The sequence below is a fragment of the Grampus griseus genome (genome assembly GCF_964374135.1).
Source record: "Grampus griseus genome assembly, chromosome: 15".
Lineage (NCBI taxonomy): Eukaryota > Metazoa > Chordata > Mammalia > Artiodactyla > Delphinidae > Grampus > Grampus griseus.
Window position 1 is genome coordinate 51233107 of NC_139009.1, and position 22761 is coordinate 51255867.

Here is a 22761-nt window from a genome sequence, read left to right on the forward strand (position 1 = left end):
CCCAATGATATTTACTTTGGAAACACAGACATGAAAATTACTTTTACTTTACATGCTGAGAGTAGAAATATGACCCCTATGCAATGCAAAATTTGCAATAAAGCTGAAAATGGACAAAAGATATTAGCATTCTCATCTATTATAACTGGACCAGAACTTCAATCGCCAGCTGAAATAATAAACATGGGGTCAGCAGGCATTTGTCCTGCACCCTGAGTGCATTCCAAAGTGAAAACCATGCACAAATGACCTAAAGATCAAATGCCTTCTGATTTAGAATTCATGCAAAGTTACACAATTCATATAGGATACAGCAAGCCATGGCAGGGTGTCCTTGAAACTGATGCGCATTGTAGGAGAATGGTCCAAGGGACAGGAGAATCATATCTGAGCCAAAAGAAACTGTGTAGAATTTCTTGCTTTTTTTTCCCCCAGGCCACAAATAGAAAGATGATTTTGCTGAAGGTGGGATGGGCCACTCTCAACCCCAGGGTTTGCAGCTGTTGCCTGGCTTCAGCAAGGAACAGAGCAGGGACATGTGGGGGGCCAGCTTAGTCATCTACTGGGTTGCTGCTTGGGGTGGGGTGAGAGCCACCCTGGTTCAGCCCTGCTCTGCGAGGAAGCCTGATGTAATGCAAACCTGGCTAGGGCCAGAGGCCTCTGTATTTATCTCTACAATAAATGGGAAAGGCTGAAAATGAGTAATGTGCTCTGTTTGGTTTAGGGGTTATACAGAGGTATAAGCCACATTTCCATAATTTTCCCAACCACACCCGTCTCAGTTAATCTTGCCTTTTTCTTCTTTACCTGACTTTTGATTTCTTATGGTAGAAACCACAGAGATGATTGTTACTTCAAGTACTTAGGGGTAGCCCACAGTTATCTGCCCAACCACCTTCTTTCGGTTCTTTGAATGGGTCATGCTTCCTATCCTGGTTTCTATTACTGTATACCAAACTACCCCAAATTTAGTTGTCTAAAACCATAACCATTATTTTGCTCTCAGACACTGTGGGTTAAATGTGGGTAGGGCCTCAAAGAGATGTCTTGTCTCTGCTCCATGGTAACTGGCCCTCAGCTGGGAAGAGTGCAATGCTGGGTGGGGGTGGGGATGACTTGAATACCCCGGGGCTATGATAATCAAGACACACATTTGAGATCTCTACAAGGCCTTTGTCCAGCTGAAAGGTTCTATCAAAGGTTCATTTCCCAGCCCTAGACAACCATTAACCTACTTTCTGTCTCTCTATATTTGTCCATTCTGGACATGTAATATAAATGGAATCATACAATATTTGGTCCTTTTTGAGTGGCTTCTTTCACTTAGCATAATGTTTTCAAGGTTCATCTATGTTCATGGTCGTTCCTCTTACTCCATTTCCCTCACCGAAGCGGTGTGCTCTAGCTTGGCTGGATGTGCCAAGCTCTCTTTCTCACATCGTCATCCTCGCAAATATTCCCCCCATCTTTACGGTAGGTACTGTGGTTTGGCTCAGTCAATACCCACTGCAACTTGCTTCTAGTGTGGTATGATCTATTGCAAAAGCTGGAACACGAAAAACTGCACTTCCCGGAGCTCCTTTCAGCTAGATGCCACTTTATGTTCTGCCAATCAGCTGCCTGCATGTGAGACTATGAATTTGGAATTCAGTAAAATCAGGAGAGAATCGTGTATTTCTGGCATGGATGTGGCCAAGGAGACAGTGTGCTCAATGGTCATCAGTTTCCTGTGGTGGCAGCAGCACTCTCCCCGCCACCACAGAAGAAGCAGTGTGATTCTGGGGGTTGAGGGTAGTTCTGAGAAGCTCCACCTAGAACCTGATCCTCCAGCCCTTCCAACGATTTTGTTCGCCTACTAACACTTGATAATAAGTGGATTCTGTTGTCCTTGGAAGGCACTGTAAGAGCCTCTGTGGTTTCTTCTCTTCCCTGCTTCCAAAAAAACCCACGAAAGTCCTAAGTCATTCAAGCCATTCAATTCAAGTCATTGGCTAGCTGCCCTGTTTTTAAAGATCTCCTGGGACTGAAATCTTTAATCTCCCTTCCTAAATTACCCAATCTCCCTTAAAGTCAAGTAGTTTTTCTTCATATCTAAGTTAACACTTTACAGCAGTGCTGTCCAACAGGAATATAATGCAGGCCATATATGTAATATCAAATTTTCTAGTAGCCATATTAAAAAAGCAAAAAAGAAACAAGTGAAATTAATTTTAGTGAAATATTTAACTCAATATATCAAAAATACTGTTTCAATATGTAATCAATACAAAAATTATTGATACCAAGTCTTCGAAATCCAGTGTGTGTTTTATACTTACAGCCCATCTCAATTTGGATCAGCCAGATGTTCTATAGCCATAAGTGGCTGCCTATATGGATAGTGTAGGGTTAGAGCCATTTAACACACTCCTGCTTTGTCCCCATGGAAAGCAACAGATTAGATTCCTTACAATAAACTTTCAAATAAAAGACAAGAATTGAGTAACTGCCTCATCCTGAGCCACTCTTGCTCTTGCTCAGTACACAACACATGGTCTTCATTCAATTCCTTGACTATGTCTAGCCCTTTGCTGTCCCAGGGCTTTGGCACCTGCTGTCCCCTCCACCCGGAATGCTCTCCCCTCTTGTTCTTCCCCTAGCTAACTCCAGCTTCTCCTTCAGTTTCAGCTGAGAAGTTGTTTCCTCAGAGGTCTTCCTGACCACAGTCCCCTCCCCATCTGAATTTGATTCTCCCGTAATTCTTGCCCACTACAGTATGTGCTTCATCGCCCAGCTCTCAAGTGTAATTTAAGTAATTATTTGTTTGATGTTCATCTCCCCCTTCCTCCACCCCCGCGCAGGTTGCAAGCTCCCTGAGAGCAGAAACCCTTTCTAATTTACCCATTGCCATATCCCCCAGAGCCTGGCATGGTGCCTGGCAATAGCAGCCATTCCAAGACTTTTGATGAATGGATGAATGAAAGTGCTATGTGATTTTTTAAGCTCATCTTATACATAGGATGTGGCTGTTCTCCTTCTGACGACCTACTCCTTCAGTGGTGGCAGCTTCAGGTAATATTAGGGACTCAGTGAGGACAGCTGGGACCAGGGCAAGAGCTTTACTCCCTCTTCAGAATGCAACCATCCCCTGTGAAAATTACAGCTAAAGAAGTCAAAATTATGAGCGTTAATACTGCTGAACAAGTTAAGGCATATTCATTCAATGTATATAAATTTTTTTATGTTAATGATAATAGTCTAAAGGCTCACAGGAAAGGCAAGGATAGTTGAATGGAGGGGGCAGGGAGGCCAGTCCTTCTGGGAATTGTTGATGATGCGGTATGACATCAGTTGCAAAGAAGGCCTGACACACTTTCTCTCTAGCTGCTGCCTCCCTCCCTGTGCCCAAACCGGTTATTTTACACTGCTTTACATACTTAGAATGCTACTTTGTCACATTGCCTGAAACTTCATTATAGCCATCAATTTTTAAGGTCATGATGACATAATTTGTAACCTGAGCACTATGACACAGAGGCAGACCTGAGTGGGACTTTAGTGTCAGGGTCTTGGGCAACATTAATGTACCAGGCATCATATTTTCCTGAGTGTATATGTGTGCATATGTGTGTTATGGCCTAAGGAGAAATTTCTCCTCATTTAGATAGTATTCAGGGTCAGTCCTGAGTCCGCAGTAGCCTGAAATGCACCCAGGTTTCTTAAACCAGATACCCAAATATACTAAACATATTTAAGGGGCCCTCACAGTCCTCATGGCTAGACAGCTATGATCTGTTCCCACTGATTCTGTATCTTGTCCTTCTGGGCCACAGCTCATTCACCAGGGTGGTTTGTCAGTCTTCAGGCTAACCAATGACCTTACCCTACTGCCCAATACAGTAAGCCTGCCAGTTTGCAGGGAGGCTAGAACAGTGCAGATGCGTATTCATAGCATATGAATGAGCTCTGCATGACTCCTTTGGGACTAATGCTAGAGACTTGTTATCATGCCTTATAATAAATCCCCTTTAACTTTAGTGAATCTCAATTCCTTACGACTAAATGAATCTAGGCTAAAACACCAAACACAATAGACACCTCTTCTGTTTCCAGCCCACAACCTTCCTTCTCTGAAAACTGCCACACCAGGTGTGAGCCCCAGCAGGCTGGAGCCCTTACAGTAAGGCCCCTCAAGTGACTTTCAACCAGAAGATCTTTGTCTAAGACACCAATACAGCATCTCCCAAGTTATAATACCAACAGCCAACTTGTAGGCTGCCAGGTGACTGAAGCAGAGAAGGTGCCTCCTTGGGCAGTGCAGAGTAAGATTGGGTCTCAGTCTATAAATTCCTCTTGCTAAGAAGCACTATCAGTATTCATTCATTCTACAAATACATATTACATCTGTACTATATCTATACACCAAAATTTGGATGGTTTCAATTATATTATGTGTGAATCCAACTTTTGTGGGGTAGACTTGAACACCAGCCATTATTTGTCACATGGTTTTAAAGAAAATTTTGTTCTACATCCCTCCACCCCAATTGCCTTCCAGTTAATATTTGGCCTAGCTGGGATGCAAGCCAAGAATTGCCTGCAAGGCACAGAGCAACCCAGTGGGTGTCTCACTTGGGAAAAAGCTGCTGACTTTCGTTATTGCTTCCTGGGGAAGGGACCAGGACCATGAGAGGTGATGCTTCAAAATGCAGCTGTGTGTAAGGCGTCCACAGGAAAGCAAACAGTAAGGTAATAGTGGAGTGTGTGTTTATTGAAATAGGTAGCAGAGACACCTGGAAAGTCTCTGAAATGAGTCACTGGTGATCTGTATAACTGGTTAGCTGATTTAGACACTCTTTAAGTTAGGTGGGTTTTGTCAAGCTTGTATGTATTTGCACTCAAAAATTAAATTCATTCAAATAAAGACTGTGGAAGAAAAAATAACTAGGTTTTCACTTAGGGAAAAATTCTCTAGAAGAATGATCCTCTTTGGAGTATGAGAATGCCAGCAAACCTTTTATTTTCCTTATGATGGCAAAAGTAACAGGCTCATTTCAAAAAATTTAAACATTAAAGTATTCATTCAACAAGTATTTATTTACCACCTACTACTATGTATAAGACCCAAGACTAGACACTAAAGATATATTAGTGAGCATAAAATAGACAATCTCTTATAAACTCACCTTCCAGAGAAATTATTACTAATAGTTTGGTGCAGTTTGTTCTAGTCGGTACACATATCCGGATTCTAACCCGTGATGAGAAGTCTGTGGTCCTTGGCTCTCCCACTGAGGGTTGCAGGTAAGGAAGCTGCTCTAGATATCTTAGGGGTGACATGTCTGGTCTCACAGACTTCTGCCTCTGCACTACACACTGCTGAAAGTCAAGACCTGCAGGACTACATCTATTGATGGGAGCTATTTCCACGGGCACAGGTACAAAGCAAGTGAAGACACACACTTCCTGTCGGTTGTTTCATCAGATGTTGGTAAATGGGGAAAATATTTCAGATCCAAGGCAACCAACAGGTATCTGATGGGTTAGTGTCTTGGAGCCTTACCAGGACCCAGTAAAGACTGAATATTGAGACCAATCTTCCAGTTGCATTTGAAGGAAGAGGCTTCCTGTTGCTGTTGCAGAATCTACTGTGACAGGTACACACCCACATAGCTTTTGAAAACATGATTTTCCTAAATCTCTGATATCAGCACACTCCTCCCACCTCTGAGATGCTGAAGCATGCTGGGTGGAGCATCGAGATTAGATGCTCTCATTACATGTTGTCTTTTGTGTTTCAGCTTAATGATAGGCCTGTGCATACAGCTTATAACCTAGTTTTGAATTGATATCTATGAGATCCATCTCTCCTGCAATTCCAATTTTTGTATTTATAACTAAGTAAAGTCTTCTTTAGTGATGATTTAATTGGGAATTTTGGTCTCAATATTCAAGAATTTTTTTCATGGGCAAAAGGTCAGGGAAGATATCTTTTACAATACATATCTTGCCAGTTTTGATTAAATAAATTATTTATGCCACCTGCTGGTCTTCTTAGGACTCACTTTTTCATTATTTAAAAAAAATTATAAATAATTTGTATTTACGCTATGCACAAACGTGTCTAAAATAACCCTTCAACCAAATCCATAAATCTTTTACGAGGACTGTACTGAGTTATAGAACTTGATTCTGACCCATATCTTCTATTTTTAAAATTTCCCCTCGCCAAGGCCAATTTAAAAAGGTACTTATGTATTATTTAGGGGAGAGCTATTATTCTCTAGTCTAGACTAACATTCCTAAACAGCATATATTTTAGACTTCAAAGCCTTTATGAATATCAAAAAAGCATATGGTCCTGGTGAATAGTGAAGTTTGTCATCTCTACAAATGTAAAATAGCTCATTTAGTTAGAAAACCATTAAATGACTCTTCCTGGAAGGAAAACTTGTAACAAAGGTAACAAAGCTATTTAAGCTGTTTTTATCCTCCCCTTACCATCTGCCACCCTTCTCCTCTTACCTCCTCCTTGTAGAAATTGGAGGAATTCTCTACATAACCCAGATTGATGTTTCTCATTTAAAATTCATACGCATGCCTCAGAGTACTATCAGGGACTAATGAGGAGCAAACTGTCTCATAGAAGTGCTCATAGAACCCCCCAAATTGACTTTGGGTGGGGGTAACACTTTTTTAATCATAAGAGAAAACAGGTTAATTGTAGTAACTTTGGAAAATACAGGCAAACACAAAACAGGAAATTAAAATAATCTATAATAAGCCCAACTCCCAAAGAAAAGCGGTATTAACATATTGGTGAATATCTTTTCCAGATACAGATATTCAATTTTCTTTAAAACCCAAATTGGGAAAGTCTAAGGATAATGCCTAACCTGCTGTTTTGTAACTTGCTTTTTTCATTTATCAATATAATGTAATCATTTCCCCATTTCGTTATTCTTCCAAGATTTGGAATTCCATTCCCTAAATGAACTGTACTAGGTTTCACTAGTTCCATATTCATGGCTCTTTAGTTTGTGACCATGTTTTTGGGTAAGAGAAATAAGCCACAGAGAGCGTTCTGGTACAATACATCTTGGTGTGTAGCTCTGATGCTTTCCTTAGGATAACGTGGGAAATTCAAGAAGCAGAATTTGCAAGATCAAACGTTAAGGACCTTTTTCAGGTTCTCAGTCCATATTAAATGGTAATTGACAGATCCTAGGAGAAGGACAAAGATGGGGGTTAAATCCTTAGGCATGTTTCCGTGTTGAGGTTTCCCCACTCTTACTGAGGAATTCTTAGGAGCAAAAGCTGCCTGGTCATTTCAGCACTGAAGGAAGTTCCCAAGGAAGAGTGGATAATCTTTTAAAATGATAATAAAAGCTCTGATGGTTGGTAACAGAGATGCAAATAACAGTCTAGACAGAGATCTATGAAATCCTAGGATATTTTAACTGAGATGGTTTCAGAGAATAGCTGTTCTGTCCAAGCTACAGAACAAATGTATATTTTCTTAAACTTTTTTTTTTTTTTTTTTTAGTACATAAAACACGCACAGCAGGATGGATGTGTACAGCTGCCCAGGCCACACACAGCACAGCTCCAGGGGTGCAATTTATCCAGATTAGAATATGAATAGTGAACCACTGGCCCTTTGCATACAGTACACAATTCAAAGGTTCAAACAGGTATACAGTAAGAAATTAGTTTCTTTGCCACCTTGTCTCCTGGCTGTCCTATCTAGGGCAGCGACTCAGTCTTTGGTTATCCTTCCCAAGATATTCTATGCACATACAAAAATTTACATATGTATATATACTTTGTTTTTCTAATATAAGTAGTGTTATATTATAGACACTGTAATTCTGGCTTTCTTCACTCAGTAGATCTTGCTGATTGCTCCATATCAGTATATCTTAGGTTTCCTCCTCCTTTTTTAACGGCTGAATGATATTCCACTGTGTGAATGTTTAGGGCTCTTTCTTCATAGGTAGGAGAATTGTGGTATTATCAAAAATAAGAAACAAGATTTAGAAAGCATTAGGATATATTATGGTGTGGGCTTGCCAAATCTCAAAGCTGGAAATGTGAAATATGAATTGTTTGTGAAAGTTGTTAGGGTTAGAGAAATGGATCTTGGAGTCATCCAAAGTGTGAGGATACACACTGAGCTGGTATAACAAAGATACCTTAGATTCAGTGGCTTAAGCAATATAGGAATTTATTTCTATCTCAAATAACAGCCAGAGATAGTCTAGGGTTGGTAGGGTGGCTCTGTCATCCTCTACCTATGGCTTCCTCTCTGGCTCCAGCTCCTGCCATCACATCTGCATCCCAGCCAGCAAGAAGGAAGCAGAGATGAGTGGAGGGCATGCCTACTACTTTAAGAGAATTAACAGGAAGTGACACATATCACTTCTCACATCCAATTGGCCAAACTTAGTCACATGTCTCACATCCCATGGCCAGCTGCAAGACAGCTTGCTGTCTCAGGCTGAGTTCCAATAATAAAGGAGAAAAAGAATGAATATTGGTGGAAGCTAGCAATCTTTGCCATACTCACGGAGGCTGTTAGTTTAAATTCCCTAGGAGAAAAAGACTGGGAGATTCACTTGCAGGATTATTTTTCTTATTGTGGTAAAATATATAAATGTTACCATTAAAAAAAAAAAAAAGTTACCATTTTAACCACTTTTAATTGTACAGTCAGTTCAGTGGAATTAAATGCATTCACATTATTGTGAGACCATCCCCACCATCTACCTTCAGAACTTTTTCATCTTCTTGAACAGTAACTCTGTACCCATTTAACACTAACACCCGGTTCCTGCTGTGTGCCGGATTTTATTGGGGAAGTACCCTTGGGATCAATACCTGTGTGGGAGTGAATGCAAGAGGAGTGGGCAGCCAGGGAGCTGAACTGCAGTGCAGTTGCAGTTGAGGCCTCAGCTAACCCAGTGGGAGCTCTGGAGCAGGATGGGCCCCTGGAGATGTGCCATCTTAAGGCAAGGGGCCTGGACTTTATACCAAGGCAGGGAAAATGATGTTGGGTGAGATAGTGCTCATCAGCTGAAGGCAGTTCCTAGAGAAGAACTCATCTGAGAGTTTTTGGCAACCAACATGCCCAGCCTCTGAGAGAATGAGTGCCTGGGTCTAGACCAGATGACAGGGCAGCATACCACAGCATCCATGACAGTCCTCCCCTTATCCACTCAGAGCCACTTGCTTCCTATAATAAATTTAGTTACTCCAGAATTTGGGTTGGTCTCTTTTCCTGGGGGAAACTTACGAGAGGAAGATTAGTGGGATGAACTCAGCCCTTGCCATGGCAGCTGGTCTCCAGGTGCAAGTGAAACTCACAGTTGCCCTCCTCCACTACCTGTTCCGGAGTCCCCTTACCCTCAGCCAGTGCCTCTGCTGGTCTAGGCAGCTTCCTTCGTGGTCTGGGTGAACTAGTCCTTCATTGCTATCTTTCAGTCCTTCCCCTTTCTGACCCCTGACCAACCTGTAGGAGAGGAAAAATTTTCCTCTACTTGTCTAGGTCCTTTTGGCTAATCTATTAATTAAATTGACATAATACAGAATAACAGGAAAAAAACAAAGGTAATTTTGTACATATGGGAGCCCCACAAATACTATGAGAGGCTCTCTGACAGGCAAATGAGGCTTCTACACTATTCTGAGCTAAGGAGAAGGGCATAGTAGTCTGGTGTTTCAAAGGGAAGGAAGGTAATTCACGAGAAGATGGGAAGAGCAAATGTTTGGTAAACTACAATGGGACGCAGAGATAACTTTGAACAAACAAAGGGTTCCCCCAGCTTACCACACCCGCCCATACTCTTTGTAATTACCTCTGGTGATAGCTCTCTTCCCGGACCAGGCCCTCTATCTAAATTCTTTTAGGTGGTTGAGGGGGGAGATAAAAAGCTCTTCCTGAGTCTTTTGGGCCTCCATTGTCTTCAGCTCAAAGTAATCCACACTCCAAAGTGGCACATTTTGGGAGGCTTGTTCTGAACCACTTTACTAACAAGCTATTCAGGGCTGCCCATATCTTCTTGTGTCAGGCCACTTCTCTTTCCACACAAAGTAAATGATCACAGCCTGAGGGGCGAGCCTCTGGTGACCAGAACCTTCTTAGACTGTGGCTGCTGCACTTGTCCATTTACCTTCAGAATTGAGCAAGGGACTCCCAAGAATGACCCCAATGGATCACTGAATATGCCACTGAAGCCACAGGTGTAAACTGAGGGAAAGACATCAGTGTAACAGTGAGGGAAAACACGGGGGTCTGGATCACCTACCTGTGCAGCTTACTTGTGCCCTCTGACCTTGTTCTTACCTGATCTGAGGTACCACTTCCATTGTGTAATGGACTGGTGTTGGGTTGCACCCCGAAGGCCTGTAAGCCTTGTAGCTGCCCAGCCTTGAGACTGGGCTGGAGAAAGAAAGAGCTGGAGACAGCAATGGTTTATTGGACCAGGGAACCTTCCACAAAAGGTCCTGGAGCAACACCCCTACCGTTAATGGCAGATGGTGGACAGGGTATGGCAGCAATCTTCGCCGCTTGGAGAAAGAAGCTACCATTTATATGGTGAATTGACATCAGGTGGGCTCACCAGTTCCCAGGAACTAATAAAGCCCTATAATTAAGAGGATTTGATGTCATGTGACTGAAGCAGGGACTTGTCAAACAGGGGATATACAGAGAGCAAGAGAACAACCATCTTGAATGACCTAACCATTCAGATGGGCTTGAGAGAAACCAACTCATAATAGGTAACCTTGGCCACATGTTCATTTGATGTCCCATAATCAGTTCTTCTGTCTCTATCATAGAGCAGTGGCACATCTGGAGCTATTTTTCAAATGGTGGAAAATTCTTCACTGAAGTTGACATAGACTTGTTCTAATACCCTAGGGGTCTACATTATGATTCTTCTATTGGAAGTCACAAGTTCCACATGGCATCCTTTCCTACTACTGATACTTCCAATACCATAAAGTTTGCTGGGTTGTATTGACCAATTGGCAGGGCTGCTCTTGAAAATTCTTCTCTGATTTCTTGTCTAGATTGAGAGGCCTCAGCATTATTTTCAAGCAAGTGGGAACACTAGCCCTTAACAGGAGCACTGGGCCATTTCTGCTGGCCCAGAGGGTTTAGAGGGATCTGCAGTTCCAAGGTTTTTGAGTGCATCAATCCAAATGTTCCCATCCCAAGTCTCAAGATTTCACTTCTTCCTAGTCAGGGCCCTAACTTGGCACAGCTGACTGAAGAATTCAAACTTCTTTGGAGTTGTGCAACTCCTATAACTAAGTCCAGGGTCAAATTTAAGCTTTCTCTGCCCTCTGGCTGCAGGAGATGAGTCTCTGTCTATGGTTCCATGGAGGTCCTCTGGTCTTCTAGTGGTGAACTTGGGTGGAATATTAATATTCGCCACTAAAGTTTTAACAGTTACACTGAATGCCAGGAGCTTGCAGTGCTCCTCCTACCACCAATGGTGGCAATGGGGACCTCATTGCTACCTGGTAGATGGGTGGGCCAGTTCCAAAATCTCATTTTAGAGTCTACTTCCTTGAACCACTCCTGGTACCAACTGTCTTAGGTTGGTTCTACAGGAAACAGACTCTGAGATGAAGATTTTGTGCAGGTAGTTTATTGAGGAATGCTCTCAGGGATCAACACCTGTAGAACTGGGCAGAAGGAGGCATTGAAATGCAGTACAGTCACAACAAAAACCAGGGGAGTTCTAGAGCAGGTATGCTTGGCCCTTCAAAGTTATCCCACTTTGAGGCAAGGCGGCTGGCCCTTCTCATTCCCACACTGAAGAAACACTGGATGTGGGCTTTCCCCAGGGAGGGGATGTGGGCTTGGGTGAGGTTGATCTCTTTGCAAGAAGGCAATTCCCAGAGAAGAACTCATCTGAGAGCTGTTATCTTCCAACCTTCCCAGCAGCTGGGGAAAGTAAAGCTTCAGTACAGAAGTGGGAATTTGGGCAATAAACCAGTATCTACCACAGGGAGTATAACTAAAATTGCAAGAGAGGATTAGAGCGTAAAGGGAGCCAAGGACAATTCACTGGAGAGACTCCTGCATTTATGTGACAACAAGACCAAGAACTGTCAGAGTAGGGGACACCAGAGATAGAGAAGAACACGGAGAGCGGAGAGCCATAGAAAACATGGAAGCAGATGGGAGGAGTCTATAGGAAGCTGGAGTTTATTAATACAGTCTCCCAACTTTAAACCTGAGCAACTCCAGAGCAGAAAGAACAAAGGGTTTAATTCCAACTCAACCAACAAGTTAGTGAGTGACAAAGCCAGGACCAGCATTCGGGTTTTCTGATTCCCTCTTCAATGTTAACTCTGTTACCTCCTTGCAGCATGAGTAGGTGATCTTTCTTACTCAGCCTTGGGTGAGGGCTGGGAAAAGTTAGTGACGCTCTGGAGTGTTCCATTTGTGGGGGCTTGGTTCCTAACTTCGTTACCTCCCACAAAACTCAAGTTTCTTGAATTATGTATATATGGTTCTTCTTGAATTATATAATATATATAGTTCTTCTTTTCACATTGAATAATGTCCACAAAGTGACATTACTGAATGTGAAGGGAGTCACTAACAAGGGTGTATATTATTATTTTTTAAAGCTATTGAGGAACTTCAGAAAAATTTCCTCTGCAGAGTGGATTGGCTGCCTTCCTTGTCATAGGTTTGTGGCAGAAATGAAGGAAATTTCTTTCATTTCTCTGCCTTAAATATAAGACTGAACTTAGTAATACTTTCTTTTTCTCTTTTTTATAAAACTTACCGAGGTGTGGCAAGAATGTTTAATTGAAAAACACTTACCAGATGAGAGGGGTTGAATTATCATTGAGATGTTATAAGTTAAGTTAGTCTTGTGCATCCAGACGTGTGTTTATTTTAGAACAAAAGTTCCCTGCGGGGTGTAGGGGGGAACCTGATGATTGTTTCCTGAGATCTGGTGCTATAACACTCAGTTTTCTATATAGCTTTAGAGTTTGCAAGTGAAAGCCTCCATGCCTAGTATGTGGCATGTGGGCCCTACATACATACATTGAGAAGATATTGAAAATTAGAGCTTGAAATTCCCAGATAGCCCTGTGAGAGAAAACAGTTGTCACAAGGGCCTAATGACTTAAGCAAATCCTATTGCCACTCTACCCTCTTCACCACATGATATGTCCAGTCACTGAAGGACAGAGGGCACACTAAATTAGAGATTAAATATTGGCTGTGGGGATAGAAAGGAAGGATAGAGTTTTGCTTCATCCAGCTAGTATTCCCCTCTGCTTTGTAGGAGGAGAAGAAGGTCACTTTTTTCATTTGTCTTGTTTTGTTTTGCTTTGCTTTTTGACACTGGTGACAACTTTTAATAGGCCAGTAATTTTATTCAGATATTGCAATCATGATCCCGAGTAGCATATTAAAAATATTCCAAGTCAACAATGTATGTGCACCCCATCTAATGGCTCTAAAAATATTTAATTTCAATATATTCATGAACAGAACTTTGGGGCTGATTGCAAGAAGGCTCAAATTCTACACATTTACTGACAACTTAAACTGTTATATTCAGTGATATTGAGCAACATGAACCACAGTTCCTCTCAGAATACATCTGTGTATCAATATAGTAAATTAAATTTATTCAAGTTAATTTTTAATTCTCAGATGGGAAACAAAGTAATCCAAGAAAAGGCAATTTGTTCAGAGACCTAAGATCTTCATTCATGTTCTAAAGCTAAAACAAATACCTGAATACAAACACATGGACACTGAAAATACCTGGAAGATTGAAATGTTCAGTTTTCAATTAAGACCTTGGCCATTGTGTGTAGAGAGCATTAAGAGGCAGCTTTTTCTCTCAGGAGGAAACACACATTTACTGAACTCATCAAACTGATGTATAAAATCCAAACTTTAATATACGATGAGGAACATATTGTTGCTCAGAACTTAGTCCTTGTATATGCATAATAATGATTGTATTTCTCTTAGTAGGTGGACCATATTTCTAACCATCTTCTGGGCCACAGACAAGTCTTAATAAACTTAAAAGGAATCAAGTCATACAAAATACTTTCTCTGACCAAAACAAAATTAAATTAGAAAAAAATAACAGAAAGATCTCTGGAATATTCCCAAATACTTAGAAACTACATAACATACCCTATATAACTTGTGGGTCAAAAAAAAAAAGAAAGCAAAAGGGAAATTAGAAAGTATTTTGAACTAAATAAAAATGAAAACAACAATATATCAACATTTTGAATGCAACTAAGGCAGCATTTCAAGGGAAATTTATAGCACTAGACAGCTGTATTAGAAAAGAAGAAAGGTCTCAAATCAATGACCTTAATTTCCACCTTCAGAAACTAGAAAAGGAAAAACATATTAAAACCAAAGTATGCAAAAGAAAGGAAATAATAAAGATAAGAGCAGAGCTCAATGAAATAGAAAACAGGAAAATATTAGAGAAAAACATGAAACCAAAACCTGGTTCTTTGAGAGTGTCAATGAAATTGACAAACCTCGAGCCAAATTCATTGGGAAAAAAAAGAGTGAAGACACAAAAAATTTATTCAAGAGGAAATATGTAACCTAAATAGCCTTATCTCTACAAAAGAAATTTTTTGGGGGAGGAAAACCTTCCCACAATAAAATGCTAGTCCCAGACAGCTTCACTGAGAAATTCACCAAATATTTAAAGAAGAAATAATACCAATTCTACACAAAGTTTTCCAGAAAATGAAGGAAGAGTAATTTTTTTTATACCTTTATTGGAGTATAATTGCTTTACAACGTTGTGTTAGTTTCTGCTGTTAGAGTAATATTTTTAAACACATTCCATGAAGTCAGCATTTCCCTGATACCAAAACTATCCAGGACATTACAAGAAAAGAAAACTACAGACCAACAGCTCTCATAAACATAGATGTAAAATCGTTAATGAAATATTAATGAATTGAATCCAATAATATATAGAATGGATAATGTATTATGACTAAGTGGCATTTCTACCAGGAATGTAAGGTTTAATAGTCAAAAATCAAATACGTAATTCAGCACACTGATAGACTAAAGGAGAAGAACCACATGGTCATCTTAATAGATAAAAATAAAAGCATTTCACAGATCCAACATCTATTTAGCTAAATACTCTCAGCAAACTAGGAATAGAAGGAAACTTCCCCAATCTGATAAAGAGCATCTATGATTAACCTATAGCTAACACCATGCTTAATGGTGTAAGATTGAATGCTTTCCCCCTAAGATTAAGAACAAGGCAAGGATGCCCACTATAGCCATTTCTATTGAACATTGTGCTAGAGGTCCTAGATAGTGCAGCATGGTTAAAAAAAAAAATTAAAAAAATTTTCTCTTCCACTAAGTAAAACTCTTTTTATTCATGTAAGACATCATAATCTATGTAAAATCTTAAAGAATCTACAAAAAGCTAAATGAATTTAGCAAGTTCACAGGATACAAGTCAATGTACAAAAAGCTATATATTTCTATTTACTAGAAGCAATCAAAAAATTAAAATTAAAAAATATAATTTACAATAGCATCAAAAATGAACTGTTTGGTGATAAATTTAATATAAAATGTGCAAGACTAGTATGCTGAAAAGTACAAAATTTTGCTGAGAGAAATTAAAGAAAATATACATGAATAGAAAGACATCCTGTGTTCATGGATTAGAAGACTTAATATTGTTAAGATGGCAATATTACCCAAAGAAATCTACAGATTCAATGTAATTCCTATCAAAATCCCAATGGCCTTTTCTGCAGAAATGGAAAAGTTAATTCTTAAATTCATATAGAATTGCAAGAGATTCTGAATAGCCAAAACAATCTTGAAAAAGAACAAAGCAGGAGGACTCACACTTCCCAATTTCAAAACTTATTACAAAGCTACAGTAATCAAAACAGTGTGGTACTGGCATAAGGATAGACATTTAGGTCAATAGATTAGAATTGAGAGTTCAGAAATAAACCCATACACTTATGGTCAATTGATTTTCAACGTGAGTGTTAATACCACTCAATGAGGAAAGAACAGTCTCAACAAATGGTGCTGGGATAACTAGATACCCACATGCAAAAGAATGAAGTTGGACCCTTACTTGACATCATAGACAAAAACTAACTCAAATCAAAGGCCTAAATATAAGAGATAAACTATAAAATTCTTATAAGAAAACATAGGGTTAAATCTTCATGACCATGGATTCAACAATGGTTTCTTAGATACAACATTGAAAGAACAAGTAACAAAAGAAAAAATAGATAAATGGGACTTAAAATTAAAAATTTTCATGCATCAAAGGACACTGTCAAGAGAGTGAAAATGCAATTCATAGAATGGAAGCAATTATTTATAAATCATATATCTGATAAGGGTCTGGAATATATTGTACGAAGAACACATACAACTCAACAACAAAAAGACAAATAGGGCTTCCCTGGTGGCGCAGTGGCTGAGAATCTGCCTGCCAGTGCAGGGGACACGGGTTCGAGCCCTGGTCTGAGAGGATCCCACATGCCGTGGAGCAACTGGGCCCGTGAGCCACAATTACTGAGCCTGCGCGTCTGGAGCCTGTGCTCCACAAGAGAAGCCGCGATAGTGAGAGGCCTGTGCACCGTGATGAAGAGTGGCCCCTGCTTGCCACAACTAGAGAAAGCCCTTGCACAGAAACGAAGACCCAGCACAGCAAAAATTAATTAATTAATTAATAAACTCCTACCCCCAACATCTTCTTTAAAATAAATAAATAAATTTAAAAATTCACGACATATGTCAATATTTAGAAAAAAAAAGACAAACAACCCAATTTAATAATGGGAAAAGGACTTAACTAGATAGTTCTCCAAAAAAGATATAAAAATGTCCAAAAAGCAAACTAAAATATGTTCAACATCATTAATCATTAGGCAAATGTAAATCAAAATCCCAGTGAGATACTACTTCAGACCCACCAGGATGACAATTAAAAAAAAAAAAAAAAGGAAATTAACAAGAGTTGGCAAGGATGTGGAGAAAATGGGATCTCGTACATTGCTTGTGGGAATGTAAAATGGTGCTGCCACTGTGGAAAACAGTTTGGCAGTTCCTCAAGAAGTGAAACATAGGGCTTCCCTGGTGGTGCAGTGGTTAAGAATCCGCCTGCCAATGCAGGGGACACGGGTTTGAGCCCTGGTCCGGGAAGATCCCACATGCCATGGAGCAACTAAGTCCATGTGCCACAACTACTGAGCCTGTGCTCTAGAGCCCGCGAGCCACAACTACTGAGCCCACGCACCACAACTACTGAAGCCCAGAAAACGAGAGCCCGTGCTCCGCAACGAGAAGTCACCGCAATGAGAAGCCCGTGCACCCCAACGAAGAGTAGCCCCCGTTCACTGCAACTAGAGAAAGCCCGCACGCAGCAACAAAGACCCAACGCAGCCAAAAATAATAATAAATAAAATAAATTTTAAAAAATCTTATCTATTAAAAAAAAAGTGAAACATAAAATTACCATGTGACCCAGCAATTCCCCTCCTGGGTATATACTCAAAAGAATTGAAAACATGTGTTCAGGAACTCCCTGGAGGTCCAGTGGTTAGGACTCCTCGCTCTCACTGCCAAGAGTCCCCGTTCAGTCCCTGGTCTGGCAATTAAAATCTCACAAGCTGCGTGACGTGGCCAAAAAAAAAAAAAAAAGGGAAAACGTGTTCAAACAAAAACTTATATATGAATGTTCATAGAGCACTATTCACAATAACCAAAAGGTGGAAACTACCCAAATGTCCATCATCTGATGAATGGATAAACAAAATGTGGTATATATATATAATTCAGCCTTAAAGGAATAAAGTAATGATACATACTACAACATGGATGAATTTTAAAAACATTGTGCTGAGTGAAAGAGGTCAGACACAAAAGGTCACATATTGTATGATTCCATTATATAAAATATTCAGAAGAGGCAAATTCATAGAGACAGAAAGCAGATTAGTGGTTACTAGAGGCAGGAGGAAGGGAGATGGGGAGTGATTGTTTAATAGGTACAGCTTTTGGGATAATGAAAATGTTCTGTAATTAGATAGTGGTGATGGTTGATTGTGATAAACTTAACATAAAATGTGCATGACTTGTACACCAAAAACTACAAAATATTGTTAAGAGAAATTAAAGACTTAAGTAAGTAGAGAGAAATACTGTCTTCTGGGTCAAAAGATTCCATTTAAGATGTCATTTGTCCTAAAAATGACCTATATATTCAATGCAAGATTTCTTAGCAGCAGAACAATTGACATTTGGGCCAGATAATTCTTTGTTGTAAGAGGCTGTCCTGTGTACTGTAGGATGTTTAGTAGCACCTCTGGCCTCTGTCTACTAGATTCCAGTAGCACCTCCTAGTTGAGACAACCAAAAATGTCTCCAGATATTGCCTAACATCCCCTTGGGCATAAAATTGCTTCAGTTAAGGCCCAACGGGGACTTCCCTGGTGGTGCAGTGAATAGGACTCTGCGCTCCCAATGTAGGGGGCGCAGGTTCAATCCCTGGTCAGGGAACTAGATCCCACATGCATGCTGTAACTAAGAGTTCGCATGCTACAACTAAGGAGCCGGCGTGCTGCAACTAAGGAGATTGTGAGCTGCAACTAAGGAGCCTGCCTGCTGCAACTAAGACCCAGCACAACCAAATAAATAAATAAATAATAACTAAAAAAAAAAAAGGAACTCAATGATTCAATACAATTCCAGTCAAAATCCCAATTGTAGAAATTAGCAAAGGTGATTCTAAAATCTTGATAAAAATGCAAAAGACCTAGAAAAGCTAAAACAATTTTGAAAAAGAACACAGTTGGAAGACTTACAGTATCTATTATCAAGACTTTTTCTAAAGTCGTGAAATCAAGACATTGTGATATCAGTAGAATGATGATCAATGGTACAGAATAAAGAGTACAGAAATAGGCCCACAGAATCATGGCTAATTAATTTTTGACCAAGATTCCTAGGTAATTCAATGGCGAATGGATAAATTTTTTCAACAAATGGTGCTGAAATAATTGGATATCCACACGAAAAAAATTAACCCCAATTCTTACTTCATAGCATAAAAAATATCAATGTGAAACTGATCATAGACCTCAGCGTAAGAGCTAAAACTATAAAACTTTTGGAGGAAAAAGAACAAAGAGAGAGAATCTTAGTGACTTCGTATAAGGCAAATATTTCTTAAATAGAACCAAAAAGGCAGAACTATAAAAGAAAAAAAATAATAAATTGGATTGTATTAGATTTCTAAGGTGCCAAACAGGGTGGCTTAAAACAACAGAAATGTGTTTTCTCACACTTCCGGTGGCCAGAAGTCCAAAATGAAGGTGTGGCAAGAGCCACACTCCCTTTGAAGTCTCCAAAGGAGAATCCTTCCTTGCTTCTTCTAGCTTCTAGCTTCACATATATATATATATATATATATACATTATATATGTAGTGGTATCTCACTGTGGTGGTTTTTTTTTTTTTTTTTTTTTTTTTTTTTTTGCGGTACGTGGGCCTCTCACTGTTGTGGCCTTTCCCGGTGCGGAGCACAGACTCGGGACGCGCAGGCTCAGCGGCCATGGCCCATGGGCCCAGCCGCTCCGCAGCATGTGGGATCCTCCCAGACCTGGGCACGAACCCGTGTCCCCTGCATCAGCAGGCGGACTCTCAACCACTGCGCCACCAGGGAAGCCCACAAGGGGGGACATTTTTGGAGTGCTGGAAATATTTTATATCATGATGTGGCAGAGATTATATGACTATATACATGTATCAAAACTCATCTCACTATATACTTAAAATTGGGTATATCTTATAATATATAAATTATATCCCAATAAAGCAAGACCCATCATTCTGAAACTTCAGAACCCTGGGACTTCCATAGAGAAAAACAGGTAACATCTAAAGGCTTGAGAATCAGGACAGCATCTGACTTTTCAAGAGTCTTTCTGGAATCTGGAGGGCAATTGAGAAAGGCCATCAAAATTCTGAAGAATTTTATAGTCAGCTAAACTATTAACCAAGCTTGAGGGTAAAATACAGCTTTTTTCAGATGTAGAAAGGTTCAAATAAATTATCTCCCACTCATCATTTCTCAGGAAGTTATTAAAGAATGTGTTCCACCAAACTGAGAGATTAAACCAAGAAAGAGAAGGAATCAAAGAAGCAAGGGGTTGAACACAGAAGACAAATAAAAGGATACATAGGAAAGTAGTGATGAGAAGTTCTAGGAGGATAGATGAGTCTCAGGCATACAGAGAACCTGTCCAGACTGAAGCAGAAGAATGAAAAGCTCCAGAAGAATGACTTCAAGAAAAAATGTACCTGGGCTTCCCTGGTGGCGCAGTGGTTAAGAATCCACCTGCCAATGCAGGGAACACGGGTTTGAGCCCTGCTCAGGGAAGATCCCACATGCCGCGAAGCAACTAAGCCCGTGCGCCACAACTACTGAGCCTGTGCTCTAGAGCCCACGAGCCACAACTACTGAGCCCACGCACCACATCTACTGAAGCCCAAGTGCTCTAAAGCCTGTGCTCCGCAGCAAGAGAAGACTGCGCACCACAACGAAGAGTAGGCTCTGCTTGCCACAACTAGAGAAAGCCTGCATGCAGCAACGAAGACCCAACACAGCCAAAAATAATAAATAAAAAGAAATTTAAAAAAAAGAAAAAGAAAAAATGTACCTGAAGAATTTGAGTACATTAGCAGACATTTTTCTGTAATGTCAGAGTTTGATAATTAATCAATAATAGGTATCTGGAAAGCTAAGTAATAGAGAAAATGAAGCAATTATTACTTCCAGGGAAAACAATAAGTTGCCCAACTTAAATAACTGTACACTAAGTGACTCAGTAAAAATATTTACACAGTCATAATATAGACATTACATATTAATTTAATTAAAAATAGCAATATAGGGTAGGATTTTTAGCACCTTCACTAAAATAGTTCCAGTTTTCATCTTGAGGATTGCTTTCCAAGTGACTGTTGACTGTCACTTCTCACTAGTGTCAAAATGTTTGTCCCTCCAAGATTCTACTCCCCACTCTAGTTTTCTTCTTTTCTGCTGTGAGGCTGGAAATCAGATGATCAAGCTTATTTTATTGTGTTAAGTTGGACTATATAAAGTATAACTTGCATAAGGTTTACTACATGGTTATGGTGACATTCATATTGGCTTACTTGGAGCCTTTTTTTGTCTTTGTGACTGTGGATAAATTCCTAACCTCTCTGTGGGGGAAATAACAGGACCTATTTCAAGGGTTGTTGTAAGGATTAAAAGTGGTCAAGATTAATTTAAGGTAGATTTAATATAATTCTTTTTTTTTTTCATTAATCAAATTTAATTTAAAGTTAGTAATTTAACTAACTTTAAGTTAACTAATTTAAAGTTAGTAAAACAAAGTAATAAATCAATATGCTATTCTTCATTACCTAATTTGTAATAATGCAATGTCATGAATAGCCAAATCATAAGCTATTTGTAAAGCAGGGAATATGATACCAGTCCTGATATTTCTTTGGTCAAATGTATCTACATGTCTGTTTCAAACTCTGAGGTTTGGCTTCTGACAATAAATAAGTCTCAAATATAAAAATGAGAAATAGTGCCATTATTTCATTAGACATTATGATAAAACTTTTCCCATGATTTAATGAAATGGAAAGATATAGACTGTAAAAATTAATTGATCTGGCATGTAACATACAATTGTATTTTTGTTAATGAGAAATAGGCAATAATAAATAAGATGAAATAAAGATGAGAATTGATTAAAATTAGAATAAATATTTTATTATATGATTTCATAAAAATAGTTTTTAACTATCTTACTGAATAACACATCAAATTTGAAATTTAATCATGTAAAAACTTGGTTTGTTTAGCTAGTGTGTCATGAAAAATTTGGTGACCCTGGAAAATATTATAGTTACACCTAAAATGATCAACTACTTTGGTGATTCCAACATAGTTCTTTCCTGCTAATGACCTGACTTTGGGATGAGTATTGAGAATAGGTAAAAATAATTATATTTAAGTATTTGAGAAACTATTGATTAGTATTTTTGAAAAGATGCTCTCTGTGCTTCTTTTCCTTAAAGTAAATGCTTTCTTTGATAATTCTTAGGGGACAGAAGAAGGCTTAATTACACCACCCCACTATACCACATATTCAGACCATAACAGCATGAGCCAAAATACTCCATTTCTAAAGCCAAGTTTCACGCTTCACAGAAGTATGTAAAAGATAAGGAAAGACTGGTTCCTTGTTAATCGTTGAAGGAGACTTCCTCTTTGTTCGATGCCCTAGACGATATTATTCACCTGGTGATGCCAAAAAAGTCAGATTTGGGAGGAATAATGGGTATACCTTTCTTTTTGAAAAGTTGGAGAAGAGTTATCGTGAACACAGGTACTTTCCTGAGCAGGTTAGTTTTAGGAAAGAGGACACATAGAAGCTGAGGATGGGAATGTTGATTTCCTCAAAGCTATACATAATTAAGCACGTCTCGGAAAGCATTTTGCACTCCCAGTGGTATGAGAACCCTCAGTTTGAAGGCCGTTAGGGTAAACTGAAAAATAGTTCAACGTGCCTTAAGAAAACATTGCCATCTAGTGGCAACTATTTCAAGTCGTAGACACAAGGACCTAAAGGTTCCCTTGACCCTTTGAAGGACACCTCTGATTCAGCCCCAAGTTGCAAAAT